Raw genomic sequence first — 16,026 nt, forward strand, 5'->3', positions numbered from 1 at the left:
TTTTCAAACCAGTTTTATCAGAGTATGAAAAAAAAAAAAACCAAAAGAATTCTGCAGTTACATCATTTGGTAACAATAACATTGTTATGGTCTCTCTGACATATTTAATATTTTTCCTGCATCTAAGAAACACTTATTTCTGAAAAGTAGACTACTCTCATTTAGAGTTGTTTATTTTAATACAATAATTTTTTATTTGTCCTATATAAAATACGAGTATATTAAAACTGACAATGTTTTGTGACCTATTTTTTATATTTTCAAAGAAATGGGCGTTATTGTAGTTTACCTTTTGCATAAATGCATGTTACTGTAAATCAGTGTATAAAATATCAGAATTCTATCTCTAATGGTTGTGGAGTTATGAAATAATATTTGTAAAAATTTTCAAATTTTGGAAAATTTAATTTAAAGTTAAAAGTGATTTCTAAAAAAATATTATTAATAACTTTTTTATACTTTTTATCAGTTATTTAAGTTCTAATAAGTCTTGTTGTGGTACCTTGCAATTTTTGTCCAATAGTGAGTTCATTTCCTTTTAAAATTGTAGAAATTTATAGCCTGCATTTTCTGATAATATTTGTGGTCGTTCACGTACAAATACCGTTAAGTCTTTGTAGGGATTATACAATATTTATTATCTTTCTTAAAAATATTTGTACACTGTACACCTATGAAACTTCTTTATTATATTCCCTTTGGCCGTTTCCTCCCCATTCGTGTGGATTTTATGAACCAACATTACAATAGTAACATTCTTTTCCGGTAGTTAGCGTAACGCAACGTGACATCCCAAGAAAATACAGGACAAACAAAAGACTAAGACAATGCCTTCCTAACGTGAGATAAAAAAATTCCTCTCTTATCGGAAGTCGAACCCGAGTTTGCTGGATATTTAGCTAGAAGTGCTGCTACTTAAATCATAGCAGAGAACTAGTTCTTTATTTAACGGCCATTTTAAACTTCATAATGTCAACCACAATAATTCATCACGGGTGTTGTAACCTTGTACTTACTTACTTACAAATGACTTTTAAGGAACCCGCAGGTTCAATGCCGCCCTCACATAAGCCCACCATCGGTCCCTATCCTGTGCAAGATTAATCCAGTCCTATCATCATACCCCACCTCCCCCAAATCCATTTTAATATTATCCTCCCATCTACGTCTTAGCCTCCCCAAAGGTCTTTTTCCCTCCGATCTCCCAACTAACACTCCATATGCATTTCTGGATTCGCCTATACGTGCTACATGCCCTGCCCATCTCAAACGTCTGGATTTAATGTTCCTAATTATGTCAGGTGAAGAATACAATGCGTGCATTTCTGCGTTGTGTAACTTTCTCCATTCTCCTGTAACCTCATCCCTCTTAGCCCCAAATATTTTCCTAAGCACCTTATTCTCAAACACCCTTAACCTAACCGAGGCTTATTGTTAGGTTTCGTAACAAGCTGTTTTTTGCGGTGATGGGTTGTTACCCCTTCGCCCAACCCCCAAGCTGGAGGACCACCCCTTATCGACTGTCCACGACTGCTTATTCAATATATTCGCAGCTACCCTCCATATCTGGAGGCCGTCTCCTCTATCCACAACCTGAGGACGCTCCATGCCGTGGTGATAGGGACCCTCAATACATGGAATAATAATAATAATAATAATAATAATAATAATAATAATAATACAGTATAACCTCTATTATCCGTGGTAATGAAGGGGGTGGAGTGAACGTTTAATTGAAAAAATCTGATAATCCGTACCATAAAAGTTTTCATAAACTGAGTAGCTACATAATAGTGTCGTAATTTCCTCCATGATCTCTTTTAATACGATAACTAGTGGATCAGAAGTTCACTAATTTAAATCTTTTTTTAACAATTCAAGTTAGATTTTCCGATGTCAGTTATTAAAACATTATTTATTGTACTTAAGTCTGGTTTTCAACGAATCGTTTTTAATTCTCAAGGAGACTCCATATGACGACCGTCTGTGGAAAGATAGGAATAGTAGAGGTCTCATGTTGTAGACTTACAAATTTTATACACTTTATATTTTGCTTTTCATTACCCTAAATCACACACAGTTGTAATTCCTATCTCGTATTGTGATGTGAGATGAACCACATTTTCTCTTTCCCAAAACACTCAATTACTTGCACTTAAAACCTACTTAAAAAAACCTACTTTCACTTTTTTCCGTAGTAAAACATGTTTTCTTTTGACACTTGTAGAAGACATTTTTCATAGGAGTTAAACAGTACGGCCACTCGAATAGTAGGTCTAAAGCGTAAGGGTAAAGGTTTGTAAAACACACTCTGTAGAAAAAATTCGTGCTTATTTACTCGTAATGTACAGTACTTCATATTTTTTTCTGCGAGAGAGAAAGACAGTCGGATAATCCATCAATGGTTAATAGGGTGACGGATAATCGGGGTTTTACTGTAGTAATAATAATAATAATAATGATAATAATCATAATAATAATAGTAATAATAATAATAATAATAATAATAATAATTTACCTTCACCATTTGGTCAGGTCCACGTGTAAAATGGACAAAATGTAGCGTAACCTCCTGGCTACATGTTCACTGTTAGGACAACATGTGACAAACACAAGACATAGAACATAATTCAATAGATAGGCTACATTTATTCCCCATGATAGATTTAAATCTTTACTTACCTATCATGAGTCAAGCTCAGGTTCAGTAAATATAAGATTGAAACACTATACCTACAGCTTAAGGCAGTTTACAGAACTAATTATATGTTTAACGTCTCTTGCGAGCAGTTGAGGGTATTCACAGACGACGGGACTTCACTGCGATAATGAACAAGAACGACAAAGGAATCAAAATACTCTTAAACGTGTTACAGAACATGTAGACAGTTGTCAACTATGCAAATCTAGCTTTCAGATAGTAGCTCCCTCTAAAGCAGGTTTGAATAATTTCAAGGAAAAATTGTTCCGGGGCCGGGTATCGATCCCGGGACCCTTCGCTTAGCGCACGAATGCTCTTCCGACTGAGCTACCCCAGGACCATACACGACATCGCCACAGTTTTACCCTTTATAGCCACATAAGTCAAATGGGCTGACAAGACGTCAGAACCCAACTTTGAGTGCACACAAACAAATTTTCCTTGAAATTATTCAAACCTGCTTCACAGGGAGCTACTACCTGAAAGCCAGATTTGCAAAATAATTTCGTTACTGGAGGTACGTTGACAGGAAGCCATAAAATTTAAGTCACACAGAATTTGTGTGCACGCAAAGTTGGGTTCTGGCGTATTGTCAGCCCATTTGAGTTATGTGGATGTAAAGGGAAAAATTGTGACGGTGTCATGTATAGTTCCTGGGGTAGCTCAGTTGTGAACTGTTGTTTATGTTATTACGTTCACTGTTGGTCAAGGTTTTTTTTTTTAGTGTGCAGTTATGTATAATTTGTGCAGTAATCAAATCGTTATGTGCTATAATAAAACAAATTTTGTGCAGCAAATAAATAAATGCAACAGAAAACGTGAAAGCAATAGTATAATAGTCATGAAAGTGTACATTATAGCCTATAAGTTCCTTGATACAATTGAAGGGTTTTTAAAGAAAGAGCATAGTCCAAAAAATGCAAATTTGGAAATATTAAGCATGTGGTAAGTGCATTGTAGTGGCATCTACTAAATTAGTTGTTAGTGAAAAAAAACACCACAATCCAATGAAATTTCGGTGGTTTTCATAAAACAATCCTAGTCAAAAATACTTTTTTTGTGAAAAAAGCCATTGTCCAGGAAGATGATGGCATTTACAAATATCCCATTCATATCATCTTGAAACATTTATCCATATGATTTTAAACTGTAGTAGGTTGGCAGTACTGCTTCTTACCTAACACTACAAAAGGCATCTCAAAGAAAAATACGTTGATACGCGAATTGTTGTATTAGTTATGGAGTCATCTTTAGGTGCAGAAGTAACTCCATGGAAGAGACGTACGAAACAAAAGCAGAAGAAACAAGATGTAATAAAGAAAAAGAAGATTAAAAGAGAGGCACACTTCAGCTACAACAGAGAATTTTTTTAACAACCATTGTCCACAGTTACCTGCATTTTCACATGTATTTCTATGAGGGAATTTAAGTTATAAATGCAGTTCAGTTTTCCGAGAGGCACACTTCAGCTACAACAGAGAATTTTTTTAAAACAACCATTGTCCACAGTTACCTGCACATTCACATGTATTTGTATGAGGGAATTTAAGTTATAAATGCAGTTCAGTTTTCCGAGAGGCACACTTCAGCTACAACAGAGGATTTTTTTAAAACAACCATTGTCCACAGTTACCTGCACATTCACATGTATTTGTATGAGGGAATTTAAGTTATAAATGCAGTTCAGTTTTCCGAGAGGCACACTTCAGCCACAACAGAGAATTTTCTTAAAACAACCATTGTCCACAGTTACCTGCACATTCACATGTCTTTGTATGAGGGAATTTAAGTTATGAATGCAGTTCAGTTTTCCTAGAGGCACACTTCAGCCACAACAGAGAATTTTTTTGAAACAACCATTGTCCACAGTTACCTGCATTTTCACATGTATTTCTATGAGGGAATTTAAGTTATAAATGCAGTTCAGTTTTCCGAGAGGCACACTTCAGCTACAACAGAGAATTTTTTTAAAACAACCATTGTCCACAGTTACCTGCATTTTCACATGTATTTGCATGAGGGAATTTAAGTTATAAATGCAGTTCAGTTTTCCGAGAGGCACACTTCAGCTACAACAGAGAATTTTTTTAAAACAACCATTGTCCACAGTTACCTACATTTTCACATGTATTTCTATGAGGGAATTTAAGTTATAAATGCAGTTCAGTTTTCCGAGAGGCACACTTCAGCTACAACAGAGGATTTTTTTAAAACAACCATTGTCCACAGTTACCTGCATTTTCACATGTATTTCTATGAGGGAATTTAAGTTATAAATGCAGTTCAGTTTTCCGAGAGGCACGCTTCAGCTACAACAGAGAATTTTTTTAAACCAAGCATTGTCCACAGTTACCTGCACATTCACATGTATTTGTATGAGGGAATTTAAGTTATAAATGCAGTTCAGTTCAGTTTTCCCAAGTTTCTACAATACCTCCAGAAATGGCATGATGAAGTTCATACTGGAAGTGTCAACAACACCCATGCCAGATAATTTTTTGTTTCAAAATTTATGTTTTTTTGCTAAGGTTCTTTTTCCAAAAAAAAAAAAAAAAAAAAAAAAAAAAAAAAAAAAAAAAAAAAAAAAAAAAAAACCTTCAATTACAAAGTACAAGAAATATAAACAATTTTATTATAGCAGAATTCTGTAGGGAAAATTAACTTCTAAAAGTCATCAATATCTTAGGACACCCTATTCTTTGTTGTTGTGGAGTTATCTTCCTGCGAGTGTCTTCTTGACATTTCTCGGTATGGTTGAATAATATGCTAGTACTGTAAGTACTCAATCATAATCCCCGGACTTTAAAAATTAAACACTATGTAGTTAGGCCTACTAACTACGTAGTTGGCAACCTTGACCTTAGTTGTTAAAACGTTCGCTATAATTTCTGCATATTTGAAGGACAAATCTAAAGTGATTTCAATCATTTATTATGATAATACACTGCTCTCTTAAATTGACTGAGCATATTGGAAATTAAATCACTGGCTTTATCAAAGCACGCTATAAAATGTTTCATGTAAAACAATTTTTATTTCGAAAAGGAAGCAAAAACGAGCAAAATTGTATTAATCTTTTTGTTTGAAAATTAAAAAAAAAAAAAAAATGATACCCTAAAATTAATAACATTACGGTTTACGCTGTATATACAGAGTGTATCAAAATTAATAGCGAAAACTGAAACGGTTGGAAATATACGATAATAGAAGCAAAAAATATTCCAGTAAACATGGGTTCTCAAACGAGCGGTTTTGCGAGATAATTGCGAATACATTATTTGGTTACAAGCCGCCACTGATTTCATTCGTTGTAAACACCATAATATCGTTGCGCACAAGAAGCGGTCCGCGATGTGCTCTTGTTTACAAAACTGAACATTGGCGAGAGATGGAACACGTCCTTTAACAGGTAAGAGTGTACAGTAAATAGTAATATGTAATGTGCTGAAGTAGTATGACTGAAACTTGAGCCAAATTCGATAGGAATTAAACGAAAAGTCTTCATTTCAAATAAATTTGTACTAACTCGGACGATATTTCATAATGAAGTCAGTGGCGGCTATTTCGTTCCATGACTTGCGTTGTGAAAACTTGCAACTGCTTAAGGCTTTGTTATGAAAAGAAGAACGGTATTTTTCGCGATTTGAACACGAATTATAGTGAATGTAAGTGATTAAAATGGGCTAATTGCGGTGGGACGCGGCAGTATGACGTCACATGCATCGCCAGTAAGACGGTTAGAGCTATGTTACTTGCAAACCAATAGTCGTAGAAATGTCTAGTTTGCACCATTGTATGTACAATTAAAACATGTTTTTTAGATTATATTGTACGAGGGGGATCCAGGAAATAACGACCGTTCGCGCATACTCGCCGCGCAGCTGACTCCCCTTCCTTGTTTGAAGGTCAATTGGCTTCCTTAACATGTGTTCTCATAATGTTGTGAGTACTGGCTGCAACAAGTCGCCATTGTGCATTTTGTGTTACTTCAAAATGAACGACGTGATTGATAATACCGCCGACTGTGAGGTGAGGAGTGTGATTCGATTTTTGAATGCCCGACATTTGAAAACTGCAGAAATTTACCGGCATTGAAAGAAGTGTATGGTGATACTGTAATGAATGAAAGAAATGTGAGAAAATGGTGCGAAATGTTCAACAATGGGCGAACAAATGTCCACGATGAAACTCGACCCGGACGCCCATCACTCATCACAGAAGACCTGAAGACTAAAGTGAACAACAGAATCTTGCAAGACAGGCGCACATCACTCGACGAATTGCATATTGCCTTTCCTGACATTTCTCGTTCTTTGCTTGGTGAAATTGTGTCGCAACATCTTGGCTACCACAAAATCTGTGCACGATGTGTTCCACGGCAACTGAGTGACCAACGCAAAACTCAGAGAATGGCCTCAGCATTGATATTCTTGATGCGATGTCACACAGATGGAGACGCCTTTCTTGATCAAATTGTGACTGGTGATGAGACCTGGGTGTCTCACAACACCCCAGAGACAAAGCGCCAATCACGTCAGTGGCATCATCCCTCATCACCCAAGAAACCGAGAAAATTCAAACAGACTCTCTCAACACAAAAAGTCATGGCTACTGTCTTTTGGGATCGCAAAGGTGTTCTTTTGCTGGATTTCATGCCAAAAGGCACTAAGATCAATGCAAATCGTTATTGTGAGACTTTACGAAATCTACGGCGAGCCATCCAAAACAAGAGGCGAGGAATGCTTTCGAGAGGAGTTGTGCTTCTTCACGACAACGCCCGCCCGCACACTGCTGCTTCAACTCGAGAATTGCTGGATCAATTCGGTTGGGAAATCTTTGATCATCCGCCCTATAGTCCAGACCTTGCTCCTAGCGATTTTCACCTTTTCACTAAGCTGAAAGACTTTCTGGGTGGTACGCGTTTTGGAAGTGATGAAGAGTTGAAGAAGACAGTGAACACCTGGCTTAATGAACTGGCGGCAGAGGAGCATAACACGGGAATTCTAAAGCTAGTGAACTGATACGACAAATGTTTAAATGTAGGTGGTGATTATGTATGGGTAGAGAAGTAAAGGAAGCTTCAGTTATGTAACAGACTTTGTTTTTTCAAATAAATATATATTTTTTTAATTATTACAACAAAACGGTCGTTATTTCCTGGATCCCCCTCGTACCATCCAAGAATGTTATTTTTCAGTTTAGTACCCCTTTAAGGAACTGTGGCGAATGTATGATATGACTTTGTAATGTAGTCTACATAGCAGTATGAATGTAAAGAGAGAGAGTGGGTTCAAAAGGGAGAGAATTAGGGATTGAGAAATGAAGTAATAAAGGGTGCTATACATAGAGATTTCGCTAACCCGCGCTACGAGCTTGCTAAACAGGATTCATATCATATCATATCGCTGACATTGGTTTATGAATACGAAAAACGTTAGTTCGCTGATCATCCACCGAGAGCCCGCGCTAAGAATGTCTATGAATACGGCCCATAATTTTTAAGGAAGATGAAACTAACCTGGGATATTAAATTCTATCGCCTGTTATACGTACAGTATTCGTTATCCTCAACATTACAGGGCACATAATATAATTTTCGTTTTATTGCATGTCGTTTCTTGCTGTGATAAAATGAGACTGTTATTAGGAGGAATCCCACGCCAAAATATTTTATTGCTGTAATTATGCAACCCACTGTAGTGTTTTATTATCTTTAAAATACGGGAATAGGTCTTGTATAATCTCAAAAAAAACTCTCATACATTTCAAAGGTTTCTTTTCGACGAAGACAAAACAATAACTTATTTATGTCTTAAACTTCTTTCTTTAACGACAATTTTAAACCGCAGGAGGTATTCATTGTCGGTGACTTAAATGTAAGAAGGTGATGGGTCAATGGGCAATTGAGATCAATTCAGAGAACCGAAATATACGGAGAAAATATTTCTCGTAATCGTTTTGTTCAACAAAACTCACAATTTGTGCAGCAAGTCTGAGCACTGCCATCTTCTTCGGCAACTTAATCCGAGTGCGGTCTAAAATAGTAATAGTAATAATAATAATAATAATAATAATAATAATAATAATAATAGTAATAATAATAGTAATACTAATAGTAATAATAATAGTACTGTAATAATAACAATAGTAATAATAATAACAGTAATAATAGTAATAATAATAATAATAATAATAATAGTAATAATAATAATAGTAATAATAATAGTAATAATAATAATAATAGTAATAATAATAATAGTAATAATAATAATAGTAATAATAATAATAGTAATAATAATAGTAATAATAATAATAATAGTAATAATAATAGTAATGATAATAGTAATAATAATAGTACTGTAATAATAACAATAGTAATAATAATAACAGTAATAATAGTAATAATAATAATAATAATAGTAATAATAATAATAGTAATAATAATAGTAATAATAATAATAGTAATAATAATAATAGTAATAATAATAATAGTAATAATAATAATAGTAATAATAATAATAATAGTAATAATAATAATAGTAATAATAATAGTAATACTAATAATAATAATAGTAATAATAATAGTAATGATAATAGTAATAATAATAGTACTCTAATAATAACAATAGTAATAATAATAACAGTAATAATAGTAATAATAATAATAATAATAGTAATAATAATAATAGTAATAATAATAATAGTAATAATAATAATAATAGTAATAATAATAATAATAATAATAGTAATAATAATAGTAATAATAATAATAATAATAGTAATAATAATAATAATAATAGTAATAATAATAGTAATAATAATAATAATAATAATAATAGTAATAATAATAGTAATAATAATAGTACTGTAATAATAACAATAGTAATAATAATAACAGTAATAATAATAGTAATAATAATAATAATAGTAATAATAATAATAGTAATAATAATAATAGTAATAATAATAATAATAATAGTAATAATAATAGTAATGATAATAGTAATAATAATAGTACTGTAATAATAACAATAGTAATAATAATAACAGTAATAATAGTAATAATAATAATAATAATAATAGTAATAATAATAATAGTAATAATAATAATAGTAATAATAATAATAGTAATAATAATAATAATAGTAATAATAATAATAGTAATAATAATAATAGTAATAATAATAATAATAATAATAATAGTAATAATAATAGGGCCTAATAATAATAATAATAATAGTAATTTATTTATTTATTATTATTTATTTATTATTAATATTTGTGTGCTGAATAATAATAGCAATAATAATAGTAATAATAATAATAATAATAATAATAATAATAATAATAATAATAGTAATAATAATAATAATAATAATAATAATAATAATAATAATAAAATAATTATAATACATGGTTATTATGGTAAAAATTCCAGAATGTTATTCCTTCTTCATGTGGTCTTCAGATTCCAAGCTCAAAATTATTAAATGTTTTGTTGTTTAATGGTTTAATAAAAATTATTTTTAAATCTCACTTGGATTGAATACATACATACATACATACATACATACATACATACATACATACATACATACATACAGTCCACATCTGTAGAGTAACGGTTAGCGCGTCTGGCCGCGAAATCACGTGGCCCGGGTTCGATTCCCGGTCGGGGCAAGTTACCTGGTTGAGGTTTTTTCCGGGGTTTTCCCTCAACCCAAAATGAGCAAATGCTGGGTAACTTTCGGTTTTGGACCCCGGACTCATTTCACCGGCATTATCACCTTCATTTCATTCAGACGCTAAATAACCTAAGCTGTTGATAAAACGTCGTAAAATAACCTACTAAAATAAAAAATACATATATACATACAGCCTATACATACGTTCTGCCCAAGGGTAGATCTTTCACTGCAAACCAAGGATTCTCCAATCTTTCCTATTTTCTGTCATTCTCTTGTTTCCTGTTTTCTGTCTTCCGCATGTGATCCATAGACCTATATCTTAATGTCGTCTATCATCTTCTACCCCGAACTATTCTCCCGTTCACCATTCCTTCCAGTGCATCCTTCAGTAGCTAGTTTCGTCTCAGCCAGTGACCCAACCAATTCCTTTTTCTCTTTCTGAACAGTTTCAGCATCATTCTTTCTTCACCCACTCTTTCCAACACAGCATCGTTTCTTATCCTGTTTGTCCACTTCACACGCTCCATCCTTCTCCATATCCACATTTATAATGCTTCTAGTCGCTTCTCTTCACTTCGTCGCAATATCCATATCTCCGCCCCATACAATACCATACTCCACACAAATCACTTCACTAGTCTCTTTCTCCAGAGGTCCACAGAAGATGTTTCTTTTTCTATTAAAAGCTTCCTTTGCCATTGCTATCCTCCTTTTGACTTCTTGGCAGCAGCTCATGTTACTGCTTATAGTAGCTATACCCCAAGTATTTGAAGCTGTCCACTTGTTCTACTGCCTCATGTAGTATTCGCAAGTTTACTTACTTTATGTTTTTTCCTATGACCATGGTATTCGTCTTATTTGCATTTATCTTCATCCCATACTGCGCACAGCTGTCCTTTAGCTCCAGTAACATATCGCTTAGTATTATCTCCTCTTCTGCTAACAACGCCATATCATCAGCAAATCTTATACGATATTTTTCCAATAATTTCTCCAACTGTGAAGCTAATGTTAAATAATCCCATTGCGAATCCTCGGAATCATATCACTGCCACCAATTCCGTCGACTCTAGGTAATCGAGCAGTTTATTGTGTATTTTTAAATAACCGATATAAACCACGTCGTTGCCCTCGGTAGCGCAGTTGGTATAGTGCTGGCCTTCTATGCTCGAGGTTGCGAGTTCGATCCCGGCCGAGGTCGATGGCATTTAAGTGTGTTTAAATGCGACAGGCTCATGTCAGTAGATTTACTGGCATGTAAAAGAACTCCTGCGGGACAAAATTCCGGCACACCGGCGACGCTGATATAACCTCTGCAGTTGCGAGCGTCGTTAAATAAAACATAATTTAAATTTTTAAACCACGTCTTTCTTCTGGACTTTAGAAGCCACGTCCGACTTTTGGATTCCGGAAGCCGAATCGCCATGTCCCTCTTTTGGGCTTCCGAAGTCTAGATTCAAAACATTCTTTTGGTCTCCGGAAAACTGGGTACACGATATTTCACTTCCTGACTGCATAATCCGTTTGCCGTCACCGCTATCAGTGCCGCGCTGTATTCGCGAGGCATTTGCGTCCTCAATCCTGAGTGCTTCATTATGCCTTAGACGACAGCATGCTGGATGTGACCGGCATCGGAAGAGATTGTTTTACTGCTTGGATGACGAATTATTCGTGAAGGACACAGCACCTCCGCTCGGATCGTTACCGGTACATAATATTAGCTTGGCGTGCGTTTCAACTTCCCCCGCATATGGCCCGCGGTATGTGAAAACCAAGTCTTTTAAAGCGTGTCTCATGAGTTCCACGTATTATGAAAAGTAGAAGGTTATCATTTTATTTTTATTTCAGATAGCACGATAAACAGCAAATATTTGAACATTTAAACAAGAAAACGAATATCACTTTTGTTGACGTCGTACAAAATTTTGTCCAATATTCTTTTGAGAAGATTAACTCTATATGTAGATGAAATTACTGGTGATCATCAGTGTGGTTTTAGGCGTAATAGATCAGATATTTTGTATTCGACAGATAATGCAGACAAAATGTGAGTATAAGGGTACAATGCATCACTTATTCATAGATTTCAAAAAGGCATATGACTCGGTTAAGAGAGAAGTTTTATATGATATTCTTATTGAATTTGGTATTCCCAAGAACCTAGTTCAATTAACTAAAATGTATCTCTGTGAAACGTACAGCAGAGTCCGTATAGGACAGTTTCTGTCAGATGCGTTTCCCATTCACTGTGGGCTAAAGCAAGAAGATGCACTATCACCTTTACTTTTTAACTTTGCTCTAGAGTATGCCATTAGGAAAATTCAGGATAACAGAGGGGGTTTGGAATTGAACGGGTTACATCAGCAGCTTGTCTATGCTGATGACGTGAATATGTTAGGAGAAAATCGCAAACGATTAGGGAAAACACGGGAATTTTACTTGAAGCAAGTAAAGAAATAGGTTTTGAAGTAAATCCCGAAAAGAGAAAGTATATGATTATGTCTCGTGACGAGAATATTGTACGAAATGGAAATATAAAAAATGTAAATTTATCTTTTGAAGAGGTGGAAAAAATTCAAATACCTGGGAGGAACAGTAACAAATATAATTGAAATTCGGGAGGAAATTAAACGCAGAATAAATGTGGGAAATGCCTGTTATTCGGTTGAGAAGCTTTTATCATCCAGTCTGCTGTCAAAAAATCTGAAAGTTAGAATTTATAAAACAGTTATATCACCGGTTGTTCTTTATGGTTGTGAAGGATGGACTCTCACTTTGATAGAGAACATAGTTTAAGGGTGTTTGAGAATAAGGTGCTTAGGAAAATATTTTGTGCTAAGAGGGATGACGTTACAGGATAATGGAGAAAGTTACACAACACAAAACAGCACGCATTGTATTTTTCACCTGACATAATTAGGAGCATTAAATGCAGACGTTTGAGATGGGCAGGGCATGTAGCACGTATGGGTGAATCCAAAAATACATATGGAGTTTTAGTTGGGAGGCCGGAGGGAAAAAGACCTTTGGAAAGGCTGAGACGCAGATGGGAGGATAATATTAAAATGGATTTGAGGGAGGTGGGATATGATGGTAGAAACTGGATTAATCTTGCTAAGGATAGGGGCCAATGGCGGGCTTATGTGAGGGCGGTAATGAACCTCCGGGTTCCTTAAAAGACAGTAAGTAAGTAAGTAAGTAAACAAGAAAACGCAATTTTTAAACTACACAATTCTTTAGATGAAATAATGCTTTATATTATCAATAATGTTATTCAGCATCCATCTTGTGGAACTCATTATATCTGTAACGAAAATGTTTAATGTAGCTCAGTAAAATGTTACTGCATAAAGGGAACAGAGATTTTGTGATGCGTGTCAAATTTATTAAAAAGCAGATATAATACATTTCAGTCATAGTATTTAATAAAAATTAACCAATCTACATGTTCACTTTGCTTAAAATTTTTACAATAGTGTAATATATTAAGAGATGCTTATTCGCAGACACAATTATTGACATTGGAGCTGCTTATGGTAAGGTGTATGCAGATTCTATTATTCCACATTCGACGACCATATGACGAAATATCAAGGATGGAGCAAATAAGATTTGTGTTGAAGTTATTCCAAAATTAAATAATCAATGGAAGAAATCCTACAGACGTGGACAAATTATTAGACTAAAACGTTTTCTTGGAAACATAATATAATTCGTCATATCAACTATCAGTATAATTCGGAGAGGCTCTATTGTTGTAAATATGATTGTTTACATCTTCTAGTATATTTTTCCAATGGTTAAGTATATTTTTTTACTGGCTGTGTTGGTACTACTGGCGTTTTAATTATATAATGCAGAAGATATTCTCCAATGGCCTGCAAGAAGCCCGGACATGAACGAAATTGAAAATCTGTGATTGATACTGAAGAAGAAAGTGAACAAAAAGAGGCTTACAACAAAACATGGACTCATTTAAGCACCGTCTGATATCTGGCTAAATGATGCTGATATTCAAAGAAAGTGTCAAACTTTGGTTTCCAGCATCCCTGAAAAATCAACGTGTTAATAAAGAATAAGGGAATGTTCACAAAATATTAATAACTACAAGACTAAATTTTCTGTTCATTATTTCAGCACAAAATTCATTTTTGTTCATTATTTCTGCCGATAAATACAGCTTTGTTGCACATATAATTAATTTAGTCTAATAATTTGTCCACGTCTGTATTTGGTTTTAAAATTAATAATTTTTGTTCAATCTTATCTATAATTTCCTTCTTGGTGTCTTTAATGCATTTACTTTTGTCCTGTGCCATTACGAATGTAACACTGTTACAAAATATTAAAGTTCCCGTTCAACTAGATGAGAAAGACTATAACATTCGTTATTTATTTTTATCTTTTTAGTTCTGTTTATACTTTATATATATTTTTTTCTTATAGACAACATAGTCTGTTAAAATTTTATTTTATTTTATTGATTTACTAATTTATTATTTAAATATTTTATTCTAATTTTTTATTCAATCTGATAGCCCGTATATCTTCTAAGTTCACGAAACAGGCGATATAAAATTTCAAATAATAATCCAATAATAAATATAAATGTCTTTTATAAATTATTAATATAACCCATACAGTAAAAATAAACTATAATTGAAAAAATTTAATCAACATCGGCATGAGGCAGTTTAATAATTTCCATAACGCATACTGTAAACACATTGATCGAAGACATCTTTCAGTGTATGATACTCTCCATATGACCGAGACGATCGGTCGTCCGTAATGCTTCGGTTGGGTGTTTTGCTTTCTGCGGAGTCAGGACACGCGGCAGCCAGCCTGCGGAGCGAGCGACCGATCGCGCGTATTATCGTGACTCTCGGTCGGTCGTTCTTAATGAAATGTAGAGCTCTACTCAATGTACGACTTAGATCAGTGATGTCAAAGCAAGCGCATTTTTCTGACCTTGACGTCGAGCGTGGGCATTAAGCGCTAGATATGAAAGGAGGAAGGATTATGTATATGAATAAGCAACCTATTGGATTAAGAAAACAGTGGTGTACAAACTTCAAACGGAACGTGACATTTTATGTCGTTATTTTTATATGGCTTCTTTATGTTTGTTATTTTCTATATTGTCTGTAAAACGAAAGTACTGACACCAATTTCTTAATATTGCAGTTGTTTTTTTTATTTTACTGGGTTATTTTACGACGCTGTATCAACATCTAGGTTATTTAGCGTCTGAATGAAATGAAGGTGATAATGCCGGTAAAATGAGTCCGGGGTCGAGCACCGAATGTTACCCAACATTTGCTCGTATTGGGTTGAGGGAAAACCCCGGAAAAACCTCAACCAGGTAAATTGCCCCGACCGGGATTCGAATCCGGGCCACTTGGTTTCGCGGCCAGACGCGCTGACCGTTACTCCACAGGTGTGGACTATTGCATTTGTGTTTTAAACGTTAATAACATAATAAAGATTAAAGAAGGAATATTCACATAAATTCCATAATAACTACAACTATACTGTACTAAGCGAATTAAACTCATCATTCATAAAGAAACTGGTATCCCAAAGAAAGACACTGAGTATGACATGGTAAGTTGAAATTGATATTGATGTATCTTT

This window comes from Periplaneta americana, chromosome 5, assembly GCF_040183065.1.
Source record: "Periplaneta americana isolate PAMFEO1 chromosome 5, P.americana_PAMFEO1_priV1, whole genome shotgun sequence".
NCBI classification, from domain to species: domain Eukaryota; kingdom Metazoa; phylum Arthropoda; class Insecta; order Blattodea; family Blattidae; genus Periplaneta; species Periplaneta americana.